This window comes from Paroedura picta, chromosome 1 (assembly GCF_049243985.1).
Source record: "Paroedura picta isolate Pp20150507F chromosome 1, Ppicta_v3.0, whole genome shotgun sequence".
NCBI classification, from domain to species: Eukaryota; Metazoa; Chordata; class Lepidosauria; order Squamata; family Gekkonidae; genus Paroedura; species Paroedura picta.
The window spans coordinates 28847036-28861609 of record NC_135369.1 but is presented as its reverse complement, the minus strand read 5'-3'; the positions used below and the strand labels follow the sequence as shown (position 1 = coordinate 28861609).

The 14574-nt window shown below is 50.0% G+C and overlaps 1 protein-coding gene across 8 annotated transcripts in view; it reads right to left on the bottom strand.

The window, feature by feature from the left end:
• Positions 1-6538, bottom strand: part of PTK2B (protein tyrosine kinase 2 beta) — a 104461-nt gene extending 97923 nt beyond the window's left edge. For 2 of the 8 annotated variants that reach the window (XM_077331361.1, XM_077331363.1), the window contains exon 1: positions 3155-3411. The gene's annotated coding sequence lies outside the window, so the exon portion shown is untranslated. Of the gene's footprint in view, positions 1-2840; positions 3004-3154; positions 3425-5998 lie in introns of those variants that run through there. The other 6 variants (XM_077331353.1, XM_077331362.1, XM_077331356.1 and 3 more) reach the window with 5 other exon arrangements.
• Between the last annotated feature and the right edge of the window lie 8036 nt (positions 6539-14574).

Here is a 14574-nt window from a genome sequence, read left to right as displayed (position 1 = left end):
TGTGTGGCCATTTCTTCCCTGCAATAATTCGCATGCATAGGATGGTTGTGGTCAGATTCTTCTCCTGCATACCTTCGTCTCACACCTTTGGGCTTTCAGAAACTCATCAGCTGGTTATTTCCTCTCAATTAATGTGACCAGATTGTCCCACTTTTGGAGGGACATCTGGGGGCACCCACCTGGTCAATGGTGTCCTGCTTTACCAATGTTAAAAGCTGGTCACCTTACACTCAATGCTCCACAAGCTCAGGGGATGGCTAGTGGTGGCATTAATGAAGCTGTAGACAAATGCATGGAGGAGAAGTGTATCAATGGCTTTGAGGCAAAAAACTATTTAGAACTGCCATGTTCAGAGGCAGTATACCCCCAAGTGTCGGATCTTGGGGAGAATCACCCCTAGGTGGCCATTGTCCTCTTGCCTTGCTTTGTGAGTTTTAGAGCCCCTCAAACACCAGTACTGGGTAGGTGGGGGGAGAAGATTGGGTGAGATACATACGTCTGCATCAGGGCTTCGAGGCTACGCAGGCAAAGCAAATGTACCCAAATGCAAATATATGCAAACGCACATTATGTCATTTTTCCATGGTTGCTGGATTGGCAGCCATTTCCCCTGTTGCCCCCTCTCTATTGGATGTGAGAGCTGGAGAAAATGCATCGAGATCGCCAGACACCCCTACAATACGCGCATTTCCTGTGCAGTTACAAAAAATCACCGGTAAAGGGCCAAGGCGGAGGATCATGCTTCTAAGCTGCAGCTTGGGGTGGGTGGGTGGGGGGGAGGCAGTAAGATCTGCAGGACTGCTACCTGTGCCCAGAACCAGTAGGCTCAGCACCCCCTCCCCTTTATACAAAAATATGCAGATAACACATACTTTTGCAAGTGTAAGATAGCACCAGAATTCCTCTTGGAGGCCAGGAAACCAGGAGAGGCTGAAAGCTGTTTTAGACATGTATGATAAGCCAGAGAAAGAGAAAGTACACTTTGCTTTGAGCTTTATACATGATAAATTATAATAATATAAATATAAATATAAACAAGACCTAAAGTCTGACACCTCTTCCCACCCCTGAGATAAAACACATCCAAAATTCCTGGACTGCATACCTATCTCAACTTTTCTACAAAAAGAATCACAGCAAGGAAGTCAGTAAACAGAGAGAAAGGGGAGATTTCCCCCAATCCCTACAGTCCCCAGTTCTCTCTTATGGTGACCCTTGACTCTTAAGCTGGGATTACCTATGGAACATATTTTCATAGTGGGAACTATCTACTGGGATATGTCAAGGGAAAATAAGGACCACATGTGGGGTGCTTTTCCCTGAACACTGGGGCACCCCAGCTAGCCTACCTCCTGCACCCAGGAAAAGGGGAAATGGTTTCAGAAACAGCGAGGAGCGGAGTTAAGTGGGGTTAAGCCTGCACGTTTAACGTTCTTTAGTAATCCAGGACTGCTCCATTCTCTGCCTCTCCCCAAATTACAAAGTCATGTTCCTTCTCTTCAGGTAGGTGCAACAATCAAGAAAATCCAACTCCTAAAGTTCTATAAATTAAAAAATAAAATGAGCACTGTGGAAAGGGTGCAACTTTAAGATGCAGGTGCTAAATTTTAAAGAAATTGTTTTCTTCAGCATTATATTAGTGCCTGTTGCAAAATCTGATATTTTAAATTAAATGCTCAAATCCACCTCCCTTTTCATATGGCATGAGTCCATGCTTCCCAGTCTTCGGAAAAGTCAAAATAATTATATCTTTAACACGGGCAGAAAAAGAAGCGGTTCTCCAAAATGCTGCTCAAAGCCTGCAATTAAGACAAAGCTAACGTTTGCAAGAGCCTTCGTGTTCCTTGCTTCCTGCTGCAATGCCCTGTTTTGTGGCACCTTTAAGATTAGTAACAATATTGTAGCAGACGGTTATGCGGATCACAGCCCACTTCATCAGATGCATCATACTAAGTGGGATCGAGCCTATGAAAACGTCTGTCACCATAACTGCAAAGGTGCCATACGATTCTTCGTAGCTTTGGAATTACGTGTCCCTTGGGCTAATGCTAGGGGAATGCAATGTGTTTACGGCGCTATCCTAAGCAGAACAAGGCTCTTCGAAGTCCCTTGTTTTCAGTGGACTTAAAAGGGGGTCATTCCGTCTGGGATTACCCTGTTAGGGTCGGATCCACAAAAGTCCAGCACTATCTTGTCTCCTTCCTTCATGCCAGCCGGTTCCTGGCAAGAGACAGCGACGGTGGAATGACCCCCCACTGTTCCCTGTTTCTGGCCAGTCGATCCTGCAAGTGCTCTGCCCGGTAAACTCCAGGTCCAGCCCAGTTGAAACGCCACCCTCCCTGTACAACCAGATGCCAAGACAGCGAGTTCAGCACAGCAGGCGATTGGGCACCCTTCCTTCCAGCAGTGGAATTTCAGATTGCTTTAAAATGAGGAACTCCAGATTTTTTCACACGTTTTCCCCCAGAGATGCCGCTGGCCTGAAGTCACCCGCTTAAAACAAGCCCCAGTGCCAAATCTCCTGTGCAAACATTGACCCCACTATTGACCGCTTGTCAGCACCCACCCCCCGCAGTGACTCGGATCTGCAGGAAGGAGATGCGAGTCTTCAGAACAAGCCCTAAAAAACAGACCCCGTGGCAACGAGTTTCACGTTTTCCGGTTCCCACACGGTCCCTTTCACACTGCTTCACAGCGTGGCAAACACCCCCTCCCTTTGTCTCGTGAGCTGAACTTGGGCTGCGAAGTCCGGCCTCCGTTCCCCCGGCCCTGTCACGTCTGGGAGGAAAACAGCCACCTGGGAAACACCACAACCTTCCCTGTGACATGAATGCCCTTACCTTTGAAGCAAGGGGCTGAGAAGGGACGGAAAGAGCCACACGGAAGACCCCCTTCTGCTGCTGGAACCAGGCCAGGAGGTGGAAGGAGGGCAAGAGGTCACTTCCAAAGAGCCCCCATTTCCCCGCAGGCCTCGTCTCTGAAACCTCCCCTTGCCTACTTCCTGGTTTCACAGTTCTCCCTGCCTGCAAGCGATGTGTCAGACCAGAGAGGGAGAGCTGGAACATGCCTCTGTGCGGGCAAGGAAACCTGCCTTGACAAACAACGGCCACTTTTCCCGCCCGCCCCCTTGTCTGCGAGAGCCAGAGGGACTCACCTGAGATGGAGCCGGGCAGGTGGTTTGCAGCCGTCTCCCCCTTTCTCTCTCGCTTCCCCTCGAAGTGGGCTTTTCCCCTCCTCCTGTGCGAAGAGCAGGTGAGCAGAACTTTGAGCCGTTTGCTGAACCGAAAGCCTGAACGGAGTGGAGTGGGAGGAATGATTTCGTCGGGAGGTGTGTTTTTTCCCCTTCTCTCTCTCCCCCTCACAATTATTTTTATGTAACCACTCCCCTGTTTCGGGCTGCCCACTTCCTTAAAGAGCTCAGCAAGGAGGAGAGAGCGTGTCGGAAGCTCAAACAGACATCTTCGGCATGCAGGGACTTCCGTCATCAAGGCTGCCCAGGAAGCAGGGACTGATCCTCTCGATTCAGCACAACTGCTAAGAAATTGTGACCATTGTGATGATGTGATTCTAGGAAGGGAGAGAGGCTGAAGCACTAAAACAGGGGTAGTCAAACTGTGGCCCTCCAGATGTCCATGGACTACAATTCCCAGAAGACCCTGCCAGCAAATGCTGGCAGGGGCTCCTGGGAATTGTAGTCCATGGACATCTGGAGGGCCGCAGTTTGACTACCCCTGCACTAAAAGGACATCTTTCGCACAAAGCCAGCTTGGCTTGGTAAAGGAATAGCCCAGCTTTCAAGTGACACCGAAGTGTTTGACGGCCAGATGAAGAACTCTGTGGGGTGCGAAGGCTTGCTCGCGCTCACATCAGCATTGCAATAGCCTCTTCAAACACATCTTTCCACAATGCTCCAAATTAGGTGCCTTTGGAGGCAATGAAATAAAATTACAGAGATCAAAAAGTTGTTGGAGTTCATCTCAAATAGGCAGTAAATGTGTAATGTTAAGAACATGGGGAACTGGCATTCCTCTGTCTCATGTGCAAACCAGGCAAGGCATGTAGTTTTCATGCTGTATGAAGCATAAGAAGAGCCCTGCTGGGTCAGACCAGGGGTTCATCTAGTCCAGCATCCTGCCTTTCACAGTGGCCAGTCAGTTCCTCTGGAGGTCCAAGGCAAAATCCATACTGCTACCTATGACTGTCTCCTTGGTAAGATTTTACCCATGGTCAACAGAGTTGGGAGCAGCAGCAGCAGCAGCAGCAAAAGAGCTGGTTTATATACCTCTCTTTTCTCTGCCCTGAGGAGTCTCAAAACGGCTTATGGTCACCTTCCCTTCCCCTCTCCACAACAGGCACCTTGTGGGGTAGGTGAGGCTTAGAGAGCCCTGAGAGAACTGTGACAGGCCCGAGGTCACCCAGTGGGCTGCCTGTGGAGGAGGAGTGGGGAATCAAACCTGGCTCTCCAGGGTAGAGTCCATTGCTCTTAGTCACTGCAGTGGCACAGCACTAGAGAGCAGACCAGTATCTATGCCACAGTAAGCCCCCCTCCTCCCCTCCAGGCCATGCCCTTCCATCCAGGGGTGTCACAAACTCTTATTGCCTTCCTCGATGGCATCTGAGTTTCCACAGCAGTCTCCAGAATGCAGTGGCATGAGTCCTTACCAGGATTCAATGGAGAGCCTGTGTTACATTAGCGCTCTCCCAGTTGCTCTGGCTCCAAATCAGAGCCATTAACTGTCTGGGGCCCCTTTGTTTATGGGACTGTCTCTTCTGCCATACTTCCCAAAGAGCCCTAAGGTCCAGTGACCAGCACTTGCTCAGGATCCCCAGCCAGAAGGAAATAAAAGGGGCCTTCACCAGAGCCAGGGCCTTTTCGGTCCTGGCTCCAACCTGGTGGAACACTCTCTGTGGTGAGATCAGGGCCCTCCAGGACCTTTGACAGTTCTGGAAGGCCTGCAACAAGACACAGCTGTTCCACCAGGCCTGCGGTTGAGGCAACGCTGGCCTTCCTGCTCGTAAAACAGTGATCAACCACCCAACAGAAATTGAGTCCCCCTTTATAATGTAATGTAATTAATATATACTCCAGTTTGGTGCAATGGATAGGAGCACTCCCCCCTCCCCATGAAGCCAGCTGAGTGACCTTGGGCTAGTCAGCACTGAGCAGTGATATCAGGGCTCTCTCAGCCTCACCCACCTCACAGGGTGTCTGTTGTGGGGAGAGGAAAGGGAAGGCGACTGTAAGCCACTTTGAGACTCCTTCGGGTAGGGAAAAGTGGCATATAAGAACCAACTCTTCTTCTTCTTCTTCTTCTTCTTCTTCTTCTTCAGTAATATCAGGGCTCCCTCAGCCTCACTTCCCTCACAGGGTGTCTGTTGTGGGGAGAGGAAGAGACGGGGATGCTGGCAGGGGCTTGTGGGAATTTTAGTCTATGGACCTCCGGAGAGCCACAGTTTGGCCACCCCTGCACTAGTGGAAAGATTAGGAAAAATGGGTGAGAGCCGAAACATACGATACCCAGGGCTCAGAATGAACCTTCAATAGACTTTCTCAGCTGCCCATTCCACATGCTGCCTCTTTTCATGAACACATTCTGAGAATCCGCCATAAGTCTTGTGCTTCCCCCTGTCCACATACATGCCTCTCATGCCCAAGGCACAGATGCCCCAACCAGGCCACTGTAAGGTTGCCAAAGGACCAGGACCCAAAAGATGCCCGATTTGTGATCAGATGCCAGAAACACAAATAACAGAGCTTTTCCTGCCTTGCCTCCCACCCATACGCTTTAGATCAGGGGTGGGCAAACTGCGGTCCTCCTGATGTCCATGGACTACAATTCCCATGAGCCCATGCCAGAATGCTGGCAGGGGCTCATGGGAATTGTAGTCCATGGGCATCTGGAGAGCTACAGTTTGCCCACCCCTGCTTTAGGTAGGCAGCTTTTCAAGATGGACTCTGGAGCAACAAGAAAGATCTCACACACACACACTGCCTGACCTCAGGCTGTCTTCACAAAGCAGAATTCTTGATCTCTCAGTGTGGGTTGTCCTGTCTGGAGGACCCAGGGTGGGGATCGATGTCGGCAACTTAGAGGCCCCAAGCACACGTGGATCTCCAATGGGCCATGATGAGACAACAGAGGCTGATACTTGTCAAGTTGTGCAGCGCTGAACACGACCCATCCCTCGCTCCAAATGGAAACCGTGGAGTCAGCACAATTCGCACTCTCACCATGAAGGCTTAGGTGTCAGAACCAGCGCATTGAGTCACACGAAGCAGCACATCTTTTTGTTGAACTTGCAGGAAGTCCCATGCCAAAACAGTGCCTGTTTCCCCATCACAGCCTTCCGGAGACAACCCGCCTCATTGCCCCGAAGGAAGAAGATGCTTGTTTTGTAGCTCTTCCCTTCACCCCTCCTGCATGTCGAGAAGCTTTCCAGTAAAAGTCTGGGTGGATTCGCTTCACCGCTTCTGCTGCTAGGAAATTCAAATAGGAAGCGAACCGTTCAGGAACACATGAGGTGGAGAGACCGGATTTCTCCCCACCTCCGGAAGACAGCATGAACTGTTACAAGAGGAGGGGTCTCTCCAGCAAACTGGATCGGCAAGTAAATAAATGTGCATCGAGACAAGGGAGGTGGCAGAAGATCTGGCATTATTATTCTCCAGTTAAAGAAACAACAACCAAGCAACGCTGATTACATGCTCCCGACTGACTTTCATAAAGGCTCAACTGTGAATACTTGTGGCTGTACTGCCACCTCGTGGCCACACAATACATGCATTGTGAATTCCGTTGCCAACTGGTCTGGAGGAAAGTGCCGTCCGTGTCTCTTGAATAGTAGACTGAGGCATGGGAATCAGAGGTTGAAGCTTTCAGTGACACACATGTAAATAACATCGCCTGGTAAATTATGTATTTATTTAAAACATTTTTATGCTGCCTTTGCACCTGATCAGAAGAAGAAGAGTTCTTCTACCCAAAGTAGTCTCAAAGTGGCTTACAATTGCCCTCATTTTCCTCTCCCCACAACAGACACCCTGTGAGGAAGAAGAAGAGGAAGGGCTGGTTCTTATGTGCCACTTTCCTCTACCAGAAGGAGTCTCAAAGGGGCTTACATTTGCCTTCCCTTTCCTCTCCCCACAACAGACACTCTGTGAGGTAGAAGAAAAGGAAGAGTTGCATATGCCGCTTTTCTCTACCAGAAGACTGAAAGCGGCTTACAGTCTCCTCTCCCCACAACAGACACCCTGAGTGGTGGGTGAGGCTGAGGGATATTACTGAAGAAAAAGAGTTGATTTTTATATGCTGCTTTTCTCTACCAGGAGGAGTCTCAAGGCAGCTTACAATCTCCTTCCCTTTCCTCTCCCCACAAAGACACCCTGTGAGGTGGGTGAGGCTGAGGGAGCCCTGATATTACTGCCTGGTCAAAAGAGCTTTATCGGTGCTGTGGCAAGCCCAAGGTCACCCAGCTGGCTGCATGTGGAGTAGTAGTAGGGAATCAAACCCGACTCGCCAGATTAGAAGCCGCCACTCCTAATTACTACACCGCATGCCAGCAAACATTAAGATGCTAGAAACTTTGAACATTAAAATGCCATTTAATTTAATAATATATAAAAGAATTCAGCATAAACATGTCAACACATAAACATGCAACACCGAAACCAGGGTGGCGGACCAATGACAGTTACTGGCAGTATGCCAGTATGCCAAATTAAAAAGAAATGGGAGCTAGACGAGTCTCCAAGGTTTTGGCACCACAACTGAGGAAGCCCTTTCTTAAGTTGCCAAGCATCTAGTCTTACTCAAAGTAGGGCCTGTGAAGGTGCCTGGAGAGAACAGGTAGGCGCATATGGGCGAAGGCGATTCTTAAGGCAGGGGTAGTCAACCTGTGGTCCTCCAGATGTTCATGGACTACAATTCCCATGAGCATTTGCTGGCAGGGACTCATGGTCATTGTAGTCCATGGACATCTGGAGGGCCACAGGTTGACTACCCCTGCCTTAAGGGATGCTAGACTTAAAGTGTACATGACCCATGAGAATGCACTGTTGAACGAGAGCTAGACAAATGCAGGGAGAGGTGGTCTTTGGAATTATATTTTTTGGCCTCCAAACCACACATTTTTTAAATTACAGATTAGTTGGAGCAACACTGTACAGACCTTCTTTATTACCTAGGAATCTCCAAAATTTTCTGTATTAGAAGAAGACAAAGAGGAAGGGCCTTTCTGCACCAATTAAATGTAGTGAAATGCTAACCTAAGGTAGTTGTCATAATCTGGCCACTACACCAACATCCAGCATCTAGGCTGCATACAGCTGGCTACATCCTCCATTTTAAAGTGCTGACTGGGGAATCACATAAAGTGGATTTAGAAACTAAAAACGCGTTTCCCCAGAGGCCAACCAGCACACTACACGCTAAAGAAATGTATGGAGGTGAAGAAGCACTATCTGCACCTCCAACGTCCTGCCCTTGCACCCGCCTCCCTCTCCCTTTTTCCAGCGAGGGTTTTTTTTTTTTAAGCAAATGACCTGGAGCTTCGAATAGGCATACAAGCATGCAGGCAAAGCCAAAAAGAATTATATCCCAAAGTTGTCATACAAAGCATGCCTCTCTATAGTCCCCCTGCAATTCAGTAATTAGATTAATTTTTTTAAGATGCAAGACTTGTGATTCCATAAAGGGTGGCATTATAAAAAGCAGTAAGCATCTATGATTAGATGCATAGGCGTTTCAATGGAGAACTATTGATTTAAAAAATTTGGCGGTCATTGAGGGACCTTTAAAAAAGGAAAAAGGGGATTGGCTGCCTGGCTTGATTGACAGGCAGAACAGAATCATGTATAAACCACCATTTCCAGCAGCGCTTGCAGAGTGTAAGAAGCGCAAAAAGGTGGCAAACTACAACGAGATGGCAAGAAGGTGAGGAACAGCCGGAGGCACGATAATAAGCATTACCCCCATGACGCTGGCGTAACACTACTTTTTTCGATGTGTGGAACTGCCTGAAGAGTTGGTTCTTATATGCCACTTTTTTTCTACCCAAAGGAGTCTCTAAGCGGCTTACAATCTCCTTCCCTTTTAGTGCATTTTAAAATAACTTGACCACTGTGGAAGACCATTTGGGTCGAAACACATCTGGTCTCGGTTCTACATGTAGCTGTGAAATACTTTATCGTATACAATAGTTCAGGGGGTTGGACTAGATGACCCATGAGGTCCCTTCCAACTCTATTACTCTATGAAATATTTGCATTTTAAAATTATGTATTATATAATTAACTAGTAAAAAAGCCCATTGTATGAAGAAGACAATGGGCGCTAGCAGGTGGGGACCAGAGCGAGCGGCAGGCGAGGGACAGAGCGAGGGACAGGCTACCTGAAAGAGGAGGCGGGAGTCCCAGGTGTGGTGCGCTGGGCTGTGGCGGCTCCTCTGCATTTTTTTGTTCTTCTGCGGCTTTCCCGGCGGCTCCATTGTGTTCTGGGGCCATGAGGGCAGGGAGCACCCAGCAGCTGTGCTGTGGGCGGCTGCCGGGGCTCCCAGGGCGCCGGCTTGAAGTGGCGAAAGGCTCCTACAGGGTTTTTTTTCTGCTGGCTCTCGGCTTGGGGCTGCGAAAGGCTCCTACCTGCTGGCTCTCGGCTTGGGGCTGCGAAAGGCTCCTACAGGGTTAATGTTTTTCTGCTGGCTCTCGTGGGCGTGCCAGCTTGGAGCTGCGAAAGGCTCCTACAGGGGTTTTTTTCTGCTGGCTCTCGGCTTGGGGCTGCGAAAGGCTCCTACAGGGTTAATGTTTTTCTGCTGGCTCTCGTGGGCGTGCCGGCTTGGAGCTGCGAAAGGCTCCTACAGGGGTTTTTTTCTGCTGGCTCTCGGCTTGGGGCTGCGAAAGGCTCCTACAGGGTTAATGTTTTTCTGCTGGCTCTCGTGGGCGTGCCGGCTTGGAGCTGCGACAGGGTTTTTTTTCTGCTGGCTCTCGGCTTGGAGCTGCGAAAGGCTCCTACAGGGTTTTTTTTTCTGCTGGCTCTCGGCTTGGGGCTGCGAAAGGCTCCTACAGGGTTTTTTTTTCTGCTGGCTCTCGGCTTGGGGCTGCGAAAGGCTCCTACAGGGTTTTTTTTCTGCTGGCTCTCGGCTTGGGGCTGCGAAAGGCTCCTACAGGGTTTTTTTTTCTGCTGGCTCTCGGCTTGGGGCTGCGAAAGGCTCCTACAGGGTTAATGTTTTTCTGCTGGCTCTCGTGGGCGTGCCGGCTTGGAGCTGCAAAAGGCTCCTACAGGGTTTTTTTTCTGCTGGCTCTCGGCTTGGAGCTGCGAAAGGCTCCTACAGGGTTTTTTTTTCTGCTGGCTCTCGGCTTGGGGCTGCGAAAGGCTCCTACAGGGTTTTTTTTTCTGCTGGCTCTCGGCTTGGGGCTGCGAAAGGCTCCTACAGGGTTTTTTTTCTGCTGGCTCTCGGCTTGGGGCTGCGAAAGGCTCCTACAGGGTTTTTTTTTCTGCTGGCTCTCGGCTTGGGGCTGCGAAAGGCTCCTACAGGGTTTTTTTTCTGCTGGCTCTCGGCTTGGGGCTGCGAAAGGCTCCTACAGGGTTAATGTTTTTCTGCTGGCTCTCGTGGGCGTGCCGGCTTGGAGCTGCGAAAGGCTCCTACAGGGTTTTTTTTCTGCTGGCTCTCGGCTTGGGGCTGCGAAAGGCTCCTACAGGGTTTTTTTTCTGCTGGCTCTCGGCTTGGGGCTGCGAAAGGCTCCTACAGGGTTAATGTTTTTCTGCTGGCTCTCGTGGGCGTGCCGGCTTGGAGCTGCGAAAGGCTCCTACAGGGTTTTTTTTCTGCTGGCTCTCGGCTTGGGGCTGCGAAAGGCTCCTACCTGCTGGCTCTCGGCTTGGGGCTGCGAAAGGCTCCTACAGGGTTTTTTTTCTGCTGGCTCTCGGCTTGGGGCTGCGAAAGGCTCCTACAGGGTTTTTTTTTCTGCTGGCTCTCGGCTTGGGGCTGCGAAAGGCTCCTACAGGGTTAATGTTTTTCTGCTGGCTCTCGTGGGCGTGCCGGCTTGGAGCTGCGAAAGGCTCCTACAGGGGTGTTTTTTTTTTCTCTTCAGCTTCTCGACGGCTGGAGTCTCGTCAGGCCGGGAGCAACTGCGAGCCGCGCTGCGCGCGGCTCGCAGTTGCTGGGGCTGGGAATTGGAGGGACCAATCGGCAGGCGCTTCGCGCCTGCCGATTGGTCCCTCCGGTTGTCTGTCATGAGGAAGGGTCCAATCTGGACCCTTCCTCATCCCGGACACATCCCGCCCCAGAACCCCTTACTGTTTTATTTAGTCCGTGGCGCCCGCGGCGCCACGGGCGGTGTACAGATTATAATAATTATTATAAAATTATAATTATTAAAATTATTTTCAACCTTTGGGTTCCTAACTTGTCTAGTTAGGATGGGGTTTGGTGCCCTTTTCGGTTTTGTGCTTTAAAGCAGTGGTCCCCAACCTGCGGGCCGTGGCCCCCTCTCCCCGCCCCCCCCCGCAGTAAAAAACTTCCCAGGCCGCAGGCTTGCGGCCCGGAAAGCTTCTTACTGCGGGAGGGCGGGGAGAGGGAATCAGGGCCGGGCCGCGCAGCTGCGGCCCGATGCACGGGCGTGGCTCGCGGGCGTGGCCCGCGGGCTTGGGCCGCGCAGGCACGGCCCGATGCCCTGCCGGTCCCCAGCCTCAGAAAGGTTGGGGACCACTGCTTTAAAGGTCTACAGCGGCACCTTGAATTGAGCCCCAAAACAAACCCAGGTGCACCAGCATCCCCAAGCTAAGCACCTGGCCAGAACAGGAAATAACCCATTTCCTGAGTCAGATATCCCCCCCCCCCCGACACACCCACATCAGAAACACCTCCGTTTTGTCAGCATCAAGACTCATCTTGTTAGCCTCCATCCCTTCCGAAACTGCCTCTGAGCACCTATTCGCTGTTTCCAGAGCATTCCTGAGATCTGCTGCTGGTGACAGCCCGGGATGAGTGTCATTTGAACCACACTCTGAAAGCTACCCTCAAGGCCACCTCTGCACAGGGCCTCCTGGTCCCAGTCCCAAAAGGCGGTCCAGAAGGAAACCAAGCTTGACAGCATCGAAAGCCATGGAAAGATCACTCCCCCTGCCCATCTCCTGATTGGCATCACCCACCAGAGTGACCTGAGCTGCTTCAGCCCCACAACCGTGCCTGGAGCCAAGCTATAGAAGTGATCCAACAAGTTATGAAGATATCCCTGAAGATGGCCACCCACCGCTCATTCAGACGCTCAAGAATGGCACATTTGGGACTAGATGTCAGTTATTCATCTCTTCCAGAGTAGGGTTTTTGTTAAGGCGGGGCTACGCCACTGCTTCTGTCAAGGCAAGAATATCCAGGAGGCATCTTCTGTCTCTAGGAACCAGTCCGCCAGCCTCCCCCACTGTATGCAAATTTAAGCAAAGTTTATATGAAGAAGAGCAGCTGGTTTTTTATACCCTGATTTTCACTACCCGAAGGAATCCCAAAGTGGTTCATAAACTCCTTTCCCTTCCTCTCCCTACAGCAGTCACCCTGTGAGGAGGGTGGGGCTGAGAGAGCTTTAAGAGAATGTGAAGAGAGCCACTTCGTGTAGTGGTTAGGAGTGGCGGCTTCTAATCTGGCAAGCCGGATTTGATTCCCCACTCCCCCCACATACAGCCAGCTGGGTGACCTTGAGCTAGTCACAGCCCTGATAGAGCTGTTCTCACAGAGCAGTGTTTTCAGAGTTCTCTCAGCCCCATTGACCTCACGGGGTGTCTGTTGTGGGGACAGGAAAGGAAGGTGATTATAAGCCACTTTGAGACTCCTTCTGGTAAAGAAAAGTGGCATATAAAAACCAACTTGTCGTCTTCTTCCGCAAGAACAGTTCTGTGATTAGCCCAAGGTAGGTCTCAAACTTCCAGGAATCCTGCCCACGTCCTCAGCCCACACAAGCTGAATAGTATGCCATATAACTGGACAAATTGGTATCTTGAGACCAGCTGATCCAGTTGCTATCCATAAAGCACTTAGCAAAAAAAAGAGGGCAGCAAGCTGAAAGGCTGTTCACCTGTCCGAGACAACCTGGAAGAGTTCAGCAGATCTTTGCAGTGTGGAAGCAAGGGTGGTGGAAGAATATTACTTCTTTCCTACCACCCTGGAGCAGTTTCAAATGAGCTCTAGCCTGTTTCTTATCAGATTCCTCCTGAGTTTCTCTCCGAGTTTCTCCCCCTTGTCTTTTCATTGCCTGCAGCCCGTCAGTGAACCAAGCCATCCCTGCCAGGTGTGCAAGGTAGGGGAAGGTGAAAGTCCCACATTTCCAGATGGGGTTTCAACAAAACGTTTTTATCTTTTTAAAACAAGTGTTCCTCATAGCCAGCTCTTCAAGGTATTGGGCATCTCTCCCAGAAAACCATCAAGAAGCTGAACTCAAACAACAAAATTCGGGTTCATTTAAGACCAACAAAGTTTAATCCTCGGTATAAGAAGCATGCGTGCGCACGTGCACTTGTACCCAGAATTAAACTTTGTTGGACTTAAAGAAGAAAATAAGCTGGTTTTAGTTTAAGATCATGACATCCGGCCCTCTCCATTCCTGGCAAATAGCGGGGAAGAAATGGAGGTAGTGACAGATTTTATTTTCCTGGGATCCAAGATCACTGCAGATGGGGACTGCAGCAAAGAAATTAAGAGATGCTAGCTCCTGGGGAGGAAAGCTATGGCAAATCTAGACAGCCTCCTAAAAAGCAGAGACATCACCCTGCCAATGAAAGCACGTCTAGTCAAGGCTATGGTCTTCCCAGTTGCAATGTATGACTGCAAAAGTTGGACCATAAGGAAGGCCAAGCGTCAAAGAACTGAGGTTTTTGAACTCTGGTGCTGGAGAAGACTTTTGCGAGTCCCTTGGACTGCAAGGCGAACAAACCGGTCAGTCCTAGAGGAGATTAGCCCTGACTGCTCCTTAGAAGGCCAGATCCTGAAGATGAAGTTCAAATACTTTGGCCACCTCATGAGAAGGAAGGACTCCCTGGAGAAGAGCCTAATGCTGGGAGCGATTGAAGGCAAAAGAAGGGGACAGAGAATGAGATGGCTGGATGGAGTCACTGAAGCAGTCGGTGTGAGTTTAAAATGGACTCCTGGGAATGGTAGAGGACAGGAAGGCCTGGAGGATCATTGTCCATGGGGTCGCGGTGGGTCGGACACGACTTCGCACCTAACAACAATAACGACTAGACTTAAATCCAGCCAGGCAAAACTGAAGTTCTCAGAATTCGTGGTACACCAATGACAGTCACACTTCTGTAATATATATGTGATGCAAATATATATCCTTCAGATTCCTATCTTAGTACTCAAAGTTTATTTTTTTCTCTGTCACTTGCCCCTGAACTGTTTTGTCTTGGTAAATAAGATTTATTTACATTTTATATGACTTTGGTGCTGACATACTAGTTCAGCCTTTCTCTGCTTTTTTACCATTGAGAACCCCCTGAAACATTCTTCAGGTTTTGAGAAACCCCAGAAGTGGTGCTAGGTGGATGTCCTGGGAAACCCTGCTGCCATTTGAGAACTCACATGGATCAA